Raw genomic sequence first — 9,570 nt, forward strand, 5'->3', positions numbered from 1 at the left:
TGGTCTTAAAGGTCTTTTCCAACCTAGTGGAGTCTATGAGTCTGTGATAATGCTGTATTATCTGCGAATTAATCACAATTGAGATACTGAATTCTATATGCACAGAATGTTACATAAATTTACTGAATATTAAACTGTACATTTGTGAACGTATGTTAATTTCATATCTCTACTCCTGGGGTGCTTTTTTTGGAGAGGTACTTAATTTGTACATGTTGCTGATCACTGGCAAATGACTGGGGGTGACTCTTTACCTTCATTCAGTTAGTGTGCATATGTTTGTCTGTGCCTGTGTGTGTATGTATGTGTCCAAAGGAAAATGCCCTTGAAACATCCATTTCTTCATTTCGCCTTTAAAGCTACATAAGAGATATTGAGAGGTGCGTGTAATACCCATGTCTTTATTGATGACACCAACGTGATGTTGGTTAAGGCACAACTACCTCGCACTCTGTGCTGGCCTCAGTCCAAGTGGATGATACCAGGACAATTGCTTTTCCTGTTGTGAATTTGGTAACCTAGCTAAGGAACTTCAGTAAATGTCAGCTAATGAGGATAATGAACTTTTTCAACCAACGCTCTAATTAGAATGGTTTGGGCCTAATGTGATAGTTTGCTGGGGAAAAAGAAAAAAAAAGGAAAAAGAAAAAGGAAAACAAGAGGTAAATATTTGTTATTAGTGTCTCCTCTACTAACTGGTGTAAAATGTAATTATCATATAGGTCTCTAAGGCCTGAAGAAAAGTCATTTGGAGTGGGCATACATGGACTAGCTTCGAGAGTACTTGGTAAGAAAAGCTTTAACACATTTTAGAAGCACAGTTTGGTCTGATCTAGAGTTCAAGGGGCTTGGCACAGGAGTCTACTATGAAGTCTACTGTATAGTACCTTTGATCAGGAGGAATTTGGTTTTTTACAGATCTAGGCAGCATGGCAAATTAGAACAGCTTTCAGTTTGCATTTATTTATACTGTGCAATAGGCTGACTATATTGGCTGCTCACCTGAAAGCCACTTTACATTCCTTCACTCTTGTTATCTGTTCATTGAACACAACATTGACTGATGAGAGAAAATGTTGAGTTCTGAGCAGAAATCACAGTCCCTATTGTAGCATATATATTTTGTATATGTATTGCATATAACAATACATAACAACAGGACAGAAAATCTGTGGTTGAGGGTAAGTGGATAAGGAAGAAGAGAGAATGTAAGAAATACAGAGAACATGGTTCATGCTGCAAGAGTGACAGGACAGATGGACTAGGTGAGAAACCGCATAGGTTCTCTAGGTTATCTGCTGATCAGAAGAAATATGCTACTCACAAAGGTGTTGCTAATATTCTTTTTAGCTGGAATCCCATCTCCCATTTATTTTGGAGCTTTGATAGATACAACTTGCTTAAAGTGGGGTACTATGACGTGTGGTGGAGAAGGAGCATGTAGGATATATGACATTGTCACATACAGGTATATTTTCTACTTTAATTTTTCCTGCTTAGGGTATTATTACATGCATAGAGATATAATTTTACACTCTGTATTTTCCTAGTAGACCAACTGCTCCTATGTTAGAGATTTGACACAACGCTTTTTCTTTGACATTGGCTTGATTTGTCCAGTGCAGCCTTTGCCACAGACACTGGAACACGCTCTGACCACAAATGTTCTGGTGCCATAATTACTTCACTAATAGCCTTTCATGAGAACACATCTTAAAACACTGAATTCTGATTAAAAAAAAAAAGATAATAAAAGCAGTAAGCACATGTCGAAAACTTTTTAATGGCTGACTATGCAATATCATGGTTGAAAGTGGTTGAAATAGTAGTTGAATTAAAATACAGGAGAAATTTATAGAGAGGATATAGTTACCCAAGTTGGAAATTGGCCCAGGATACTATGGTCATGCTTTTGTAGTCCTTCCGGGAGCAATGTGTAAATTCTGAAGAAAAGTCTTGTTGAATAATGGCCTCAGGGTGATTCCTTTCAGTATTGTGTTGAGTTTGATTTGAAAGAAAAATGCTAGCTCATGAATACCCGGAAGTTTTACTCCGGTGGTCTGAGCTGTTCTTTCTCGGGCTCTTTCTTTTCCCTGTGGAGAGATCCATACGGGTACCAGGTGGCTAACTTTGCTGCCTAAATTAGTTGCCTGAATTTGGGTGATCTAAGTAGCTGTTTTGCTGATACTGACTTAGTCTCTGTTCTTCTATTGATTTGTCTTCTGTGAGATCCAAAAGGATGAGGGTACAGGCTTTAGAGTGGTTGGGCAATTGTTGCAAAGCAATGGACGCTGAATAGTTTTTCTGGTTTTTTACAAATGCATATATTTAATGAGGCTCATCCTTTATTTCAGGTGGCTCTATCTCGGCCTGCCAGCAATATTACGTGGAGTGTCCTATATCCCAAGTGCAGTAATTCTCCTTATTTTAAGGAAGAAACTTAAATCTGAAACCCAAGTCTTATTGAATGCACCAGTAGAAATGCAGGATAAAGAACAAGAAGCATTGAAATAATATTTCAAAGCAAGACATATTGTGAAAAAGCCTTGCAGTGTAAAATACTTGTGAAATATTTCACACTTTGATTAGTGAACTTGAACAGAGATTAATAGAATTACACGTAGTTGTATCCTAATTATAAAAGTATCAGTTTATAAACAGAAGGTACTGTAAAAATGTGTTTGGTGCAAAAGAACAAGGAGTGGAAATAAGAAAACTTACAAAATGCTAGGTTTGAGCTGGATGAGCAAAGGACTGTGAAATAGAACATTATGTTTTCAGTCCTGGTTTCACTGAACATAGTGGGAGTTTTGCAACTGACTCCAGAGATGCCAGATTTCGTCTTGGAATTCTACAATGGCTACTGCCAGAGCCTCTTTCATTGGCAAGATTTGTACCTTCTTTGGGCCTGAGTTTTCCTTAAATTTAATTATGCTGTTTTAGTCCTTTCAGGCAGGGACTGTTTGTTACTCTGCATAATGTAGGTGGTTAATATATTGGGAACATGGCTTATGGCATGGTTTGGTGCTGTGGTAGCAATAACAAATAAAAAAAGGAAAAGTTAACCTTTTTTAAACTGTGGTGTTAGGTGATGTTTTAGGTTTGCATAGAGCGTGGACAAGGAAACATTCTCAGGATTTGTTACTTCAGTTGCATTCACTGAAGAAGGGAATAACTCATGCATTAAGGGTGGTAGAACGCTACTTGTGAGTATTTTGCCCATCATGTTGCTGTCTGCTAAATCCTGTACTTCCTCATGTCCTATATGACACAAACTTACTCCCATTTTACCAACCAGGGACCTTCTGTAGCCACCAAAAAATGGGAAGGATATTTCCCCAAAGTAGTTCTATTCCGGTTTGCTTTAAGATGTCTTATTAACACTGTATGTGTACGTGCTTGGAATTGCTCCCTGCCCTTGTGGAATCAATGGCAAAATCAATTTCTCCCCATAGAGCAGGAAATCAGAATTTAAAGATTGTTCAAATACAAGAGTTCCTTACAATGAACTCTTTTAAAAAGACTTCATAGCCCCTTCCTCCCTTTGCATTGGGTGATGGAGCTGAACAGGTATAACATGAGGAAGGGGAACAGAAAAAAAGACAAGTGTGATGCAGTCTGTAACAGCGGAACAGAGAGTGCAGTTCTCTCTTCAGCTTCAGCAGCTCAGAAGCTTCATGAACATTCGAAGCACAGTTAATTTTCAGCATTGTTCTTGCTACCATGAGGCACTTACTGAAAGTCATCATTCTTTCTTGTGGATATTATATTCCTCCAAAGCTAGAGTTAAAAATCTTTTCAGGCATTTAGTCACAGTTTGGTGCCAAGGTAACCTGGGAAACATGAAAAGTTACAGTGCACTGAAGTTTCACAGCTGTAGGAAACAAAAGGGCTTTGTTAGGTAGGCAAATCTGTGCCATTTAAATGGACAACCGCCAAAGAGTCAAGCCTTGTTAACTCACTGTGTTTTGAAACGGAAGGAATCAAATAGGAAAGTTTCCAAATTTTAAATTTAGTCATTTAGTAGATACATTAACTTTCTTTTTAGTCATTCCAGTTTACCTGCTTAAGAATGTAATAGTGAAATAGGCCACCTTCACGAGATGCTTTGAAGTCATTACCTTGCTACTCAGACTGTTTATCAACTTGGATGGAGTTGGCTGGGTGATGGCATGGTAGAGAAGCTTCTTGCATAAGTCTGTGGTGGGCTTTTAAATCTGAACTCAATTCATACTTCAGCACATCAATAAGTGAAGTTCTTTTGACTTCCATGAATGTTCAGCACATAAGTTCCTATTGTAAGACACTTTGCAATTATACTAATATGAAGTGACCAATATAGGGTGTGATGACTTACAGTAAATCCTTTATAAGAAGCTATGTGAATCTTTGGAAAAAGGCATTTAAACCTCAAAAGTCAGTTGAGATAAGCCGATGCACACAACTTGTCCATCATCCTGAAGAGGTACTCCAGCTTTTAAAAAGATAACCTGTTTTTTCCTATTCTTCCCCTTTATTATTTTTTCTTTTCAATGTCATAAGTTTCTAAAATGCAAATTATTGATGAATTCTAGGGGAAATCTTAAAAACTAAGTTCTCTGTAGTGGAGCTAGAAAATCTTATGATAGTAGGCACAAACTATAGATCACTTAAACTAAACTAAAAATAACTACCTGGGTTATTTTTTTTCCTGAATTGGAGATAAGTTTTTAAAGCAAATTGTTAAGTGCCTGCTATAAGAAGGTGTTTATTTGACTAGAATTTTTGCTTTCCAGTTTTTGTAATTCCTTTGCTGGGCCTGAGTCTTCAGTCTTACTCACCCTGAGCAGAAATAGTTGGACAAAATAATCTTACTGAGATTGTAGAATTGCACAGTTCTCTATGTGATGGTGCTATGACTTTTTATCTCATTAAAGTTTGTTTAATGGTTATTTATTTAATAATTAATTAAAATCTCAGCCAATGGCTTTTATTGCACTGGTTTGCTTATTTCCTGTAGATACCGAAATTTCTTGTGTGCATCTCAGAAGTTTAATTTTAAACAATTATTATGGATAAAGAGATATGAAAATAGGGATCTCTATAGACAAAATCATGGTGTGTACTCCCCCCAGATAGACATGGATTAAAATATAAAATATAGGTAGAATATTTAAAAAATGGATGGGTGAGAGAGAGAGAAGAAAGGACTGGTAAATTCCTGTAGTAGCTAAACACAGGGTAAAAAGACATCTAAACTGAGATTTTCAGTTCTAGTTTCTAATCAATTAAGATAAATATCATGTAACAAATTCCCATGGAATAGTTTGCATTATTCTAGGCAAATCTTTTGATTAAGTGCATGCAGTCAGATTTACATAGTGAACTGTTACAATTAGAATACTGACGTTTAGATATTCTTCATGAAAAGCAAGGGTAATGCTCTAATGGCACCAAGGCTTCTCTCTTACATAGAGCAAGGCTTAGTTATACATGGAGGGATGTTGCGCATGGAAAGAAGTCACTTTATACCTGAATGAATACTACTTTACTGTTGGCACACTCTGTTGAACAACTGCCATTTTGGTGGGCAGCATCCTCTTACCTAATCACACAATCATACAATGGTTTGATTAAATCTCATCTAGTTCCAACCCCCTGCCATGGGCAGGGACATCTTCCACTAGATCAGGTTGCTCAAAGACCTGCCCAACCTGGGCTTGAACACTTTATCTGTTTTATGAAAGGAAGCAAGGATGGCTGCATGGAGTCAAGGCAACTTTATACTCAGCCAATTTCTGCGGGAGTTCACTGTTGCTTTTTCATTGCACAGTCTTCTGTGAACGCAATGCAGGATGTGGCAGAACTCTGACCACTGTTTTTATATTTTCTTCTTATTTTGTCAGAGGATTTCTTAATTTTCCAAAAGTGGCAATGGGTAAGTGGAGAAAATATAAAGTGCAAGAAAACCTTCAAAATATCTTAGTGGGAAATAAGACTTTACCTCAGATTTTAGTTAAAGGAAATCGAAGGCGGAAAGAGGATTTATATTTCTAGTTAAACTGTACAAGCAAAACCCCAGTACAGATAGCCATCAGGTATGATTTGGAGATCATCATGAAGCGAGAACAGAAAGCAGCATTATAACTCTTAAAAAATGCATATTTTGTGAGGGGAAAAGCATGCTAATAGATTTTCACTTGAGGACTTTTCTAATGTTCTGAGTTTTCTAATGAAAACTGAGTAGATATGCTCCCCAAAATTTACAATTGTGAGCTTTTAGTATAAAAAATAACAGGGGAAATGCCTTGCCTTGTGGTCTGGTGCAGCACTGAAGCAGGCCAAGATCCTCAGCCAACAGTGGTCTGAAGACAGTGGCTGAGAGTCTACAAAACATTTTTCAGTACAGTGGTAGAGTTGTAAGTTTGAGGGACAAAAACATACTGTGTAACAAAACCGCCAAGTATCTTGTCAGTGTGTTATTTCCCCCTCCCCACAGCATAGCCACGCAGGGCATGTGGTAGTCCAAGGAGGTTTTTCAGGAAGGCTGGGTACTCCCTCAGAAAGCTGAGAAACACTGCTATGGAGGCTGTGCTCAAAGCCAGGCTTTCATTAAACGCAATCCCACCTTCACCACACTTTTTGGACTTTGCATGTTGACTTTTCATGTGCGTCAATAGTTATTTCTGTGAGGGAGACAAACACAAGTATCAACAGGAGGCTTAAGGTCACACGTGAAAACCTGCTTCAGCACCAGTAATTGGTGTATCTACCGATTTTTAGATGCGATGTCTACCCAATTTGTTCAAAGTTACATAATCTTTTCTTGTCACATTAGCTAGAACTCTTTACACTTGTTCAAACTACTCTGAATTTGTAACATCCAGTAATCAGTAACTAGTGGGACCTACCTTGGAGATCAATCGCAGTGGCTATACTACTCTGGGTGGCTTTTTTATCTTCCACTTTTGCATGGTGAACCATCATCATTCAACAAAAGTCCCAAAGGAAAGGGTGCTCCGAGTGATTGTTGCAGTGGCTAATTATAAGGATCTCGGCTAAGGTGCCTCTATACAAACGCCTGTAGTATGGGGAACAAGCAAGAGGAATTAGAGATGTGTGCAAGGCTACGGTGATATGATGTCATTGGTACCACAGAAACATGGTGGGATGGCTCCTATGACTGGAATGTCGGAATGGAAGGTTACAGGCTGTTTAGAAAAGACAGACCAGGCAGACGGGGAGGGGGTGTTGCTATCTATGATGTCAGTGATAGGCTAGAGAGTATGGAACTCTGTCTGGGGGTGAGTGATGAGGTAACAGAGTGTTTGTGGGTCAGGATCAAAGGGAAAACAGCAATGGGGGACATTACGGTGGGGATCTGTTACAGGCCGCCTGATCAAGAGGACTCTCTGGATGAAGCGCTCTACGGACAGATAGGAGCAGCCTCATGCTCGCAGGCCCTTGTCCTCATGGGGGACTTCAACCATCCTGACATCTGTTGGAGGGACGGTACGGCCCGGCACAAGCAATCCAGGAGGTTCCTCGATTGTGTGGAAGACAACTTCCTCTTTCAAGCCACAGAGGAGCCGACGAGGAGAGGTGCCATGCTGGACCTCGTGCTCACCAACAGGGAGGGACTGGTTGGAAATGTGACGCTCCAGGGCAGCCTTGGCTGTAGTGATCATGAGACGGTTGAGTTTGAGATCCTCAGGACAGTGAGAAGAGCGTGCAGCAAGCTCACTGCCCTGGACTTCAAGAGAGCAGATTTTGGCCTCTTCAGGAGCCTCCTTAGTAAGGTTTCATGGGATACAGTCCTAGAGGGCAGGGGGGCCCAAGACTGCTGGTCGATATTCAAGGATCACCTGCTACGTGCTCAGGAGTGTTGCATCCTGACTAGACGAAAGTGCAGCAGGAGGGCAGGACGCCTCCATGGATGGACAAGGAGCTGCTGAGGAAACTTGGAGGGAAAAAAGAAGCTTATAGAAGGTGGAAGCGAGGACAGGCAGCCTGGGAAGAATATAGGAGCATTGCCCGGGAAGCTAGGGACCAGGTTAGGAAAGCTAAGGCCCAGCTAGAATTAAGTTTGGCAAGGGATGTAAAAGATAACAGGAAAGGAGTCTATAGATACGTAGCAAATAAAAGATAGACTAGGGACAATGTGGGCCCTCTCCAGAAGCTATCAGGAGAACTGGCTACCATGGATTTGGAGAAGGCTGAGGTTCTTAATGACTTCTTTGCCTCAGTCTTCACCAGCAAATGCTCTGACCACACCATGAAAGTGTTGGAAAGCAAATGCAGGGACTGTGAGAATGAAGACCTTAGGCCCACTGTAGGAGAGGATCAGGTTCGAGACCATCTTAAGAACCTGAACATGCACAAGTCCATGGGACCTGATGAAATCCATCCACGGGTCCTGAAGGAGCTGGCGAATGAAGTTACTAAACCACTGTCCATCATATTTGAAAAATCCTGGCAGTCAGGTGAAGTTCCCGATGACTGGAAGAAGGGTAATATAACCCCCATTTTCAAGAAGGGGAAGGTGGAAGACCCGGGGAACTACAGACCAGTCAGCCTCACCTCTGTGCCTGGCAAAATCTTGGAACAGTTTCTCCTGGAAAACATGCTAAGGCACATGAAAAACAATGAGGTGGTTGGTGACAGCCAACATGGCTTCACTAAGGGGAAATCCTGCCTGATCAATTTGGTGGCCTTCTATGATGGAGCCACGGAACTGATGGACAGGGGCAGAGCAGTTGACGTCATCTACCTGGACTTGTGCAAAGCGTTCGACACTGTCCCGCACGACATCCTTGTCTCTAAATTGGAGAGACGTCAATTTGATAGATGGACCACTCAGTGGATGAAGAACTGGCTTGATGGCCGCACGCGAAGAGTTGTGGTAAATGGCTCGATGTCCAGTTGGAAACCTGTAACGAGTGGTGTCTGTCAGGGGTCGGTGTTGGGACCGGTCCTGTTCAACATCTTTGTCGGTGACATGGACAGTGGGATTGAGTGCGCCCTCAGCAAGTTTGCCAACGACACCAAGCTGTGTGGTTCGGTTGATACGCTGGAGGGAAGGGATGCCACCCAGAGGGACCTTGACACGCTTGTGAGGTGGGCCGATGCCAACCTTATGAAGTTTAACCAAGCCAAGTGTAAGGTCCTACACCTGGGTCGGGGCAATGCCAGGCACTGCTACAGGTTGGGCGGAGAAGAGATTCCGAGCAGCCCTGCAGAAAAGGACTTGGGAGTGTTGGTTGATGAGAAGCTTAACATGAGCCGGCAGTGTGCGCTTGAGCCCAGAAAGCCAACCGTATCCTGGGCTGCATCAAAAGAAGCGTGACCAGCAGGTCAAAGGAGGTGATCCTGCCCCTCTGTTCTGCTCTCGTGAGACCTCACTTGGAGTACTGTGTACAGTTCTGGTGTCCTCAACATAAAAAGGGCATGGAGCTGTTGGAGCGAGTCCAGAGGAGGGCCACGAGGATGATAAGAGGGCTGGAGCACCTCCCGTATGAAGACAGGCTGAGAGAGTTGGGGCTGTTCAGCCTGGAGAAGAGAAGGCTGCGTGGAGACCTCACAGCAGCCTTC

At 41.6% G+C, this 9,570-nt stretch overlaps 1 long non-coding RNA gene across 1 annotated transcript; it reads left to right on the forward strand.

Moving 5' to 3' along the window:
• The first annotated feature begins 688 nt into the window (after positions 1-688).
• Positions 689-3,073, forward strand: LOC115605235. Its single transcript, XR_003990548.1, has 3 exons — positions 689-787; positions 1,351-1,468; positions 2,355-3,073. It is a non-coding gene; the product is annotated as an uncharacterized LOC115605235 (long non-coding RNA).
• The last annotated feature ends 6,497 nt before the right edge of the window (positions 3,074-9,570 follow it).

This window comes from Strigops habroptila, chromosome 3 (genome assembly GCF_004027225.2).
Source record: "Strigops habroptila isolate Jane chromosome 3, bStrHab1.2.pri, whole genome shotgun sequence".
NCBI lineage: Eukaryota > Metazoa > Chordata > Aves > Psittaciformes > Psittacidae > Strigops > Strigops habroptila.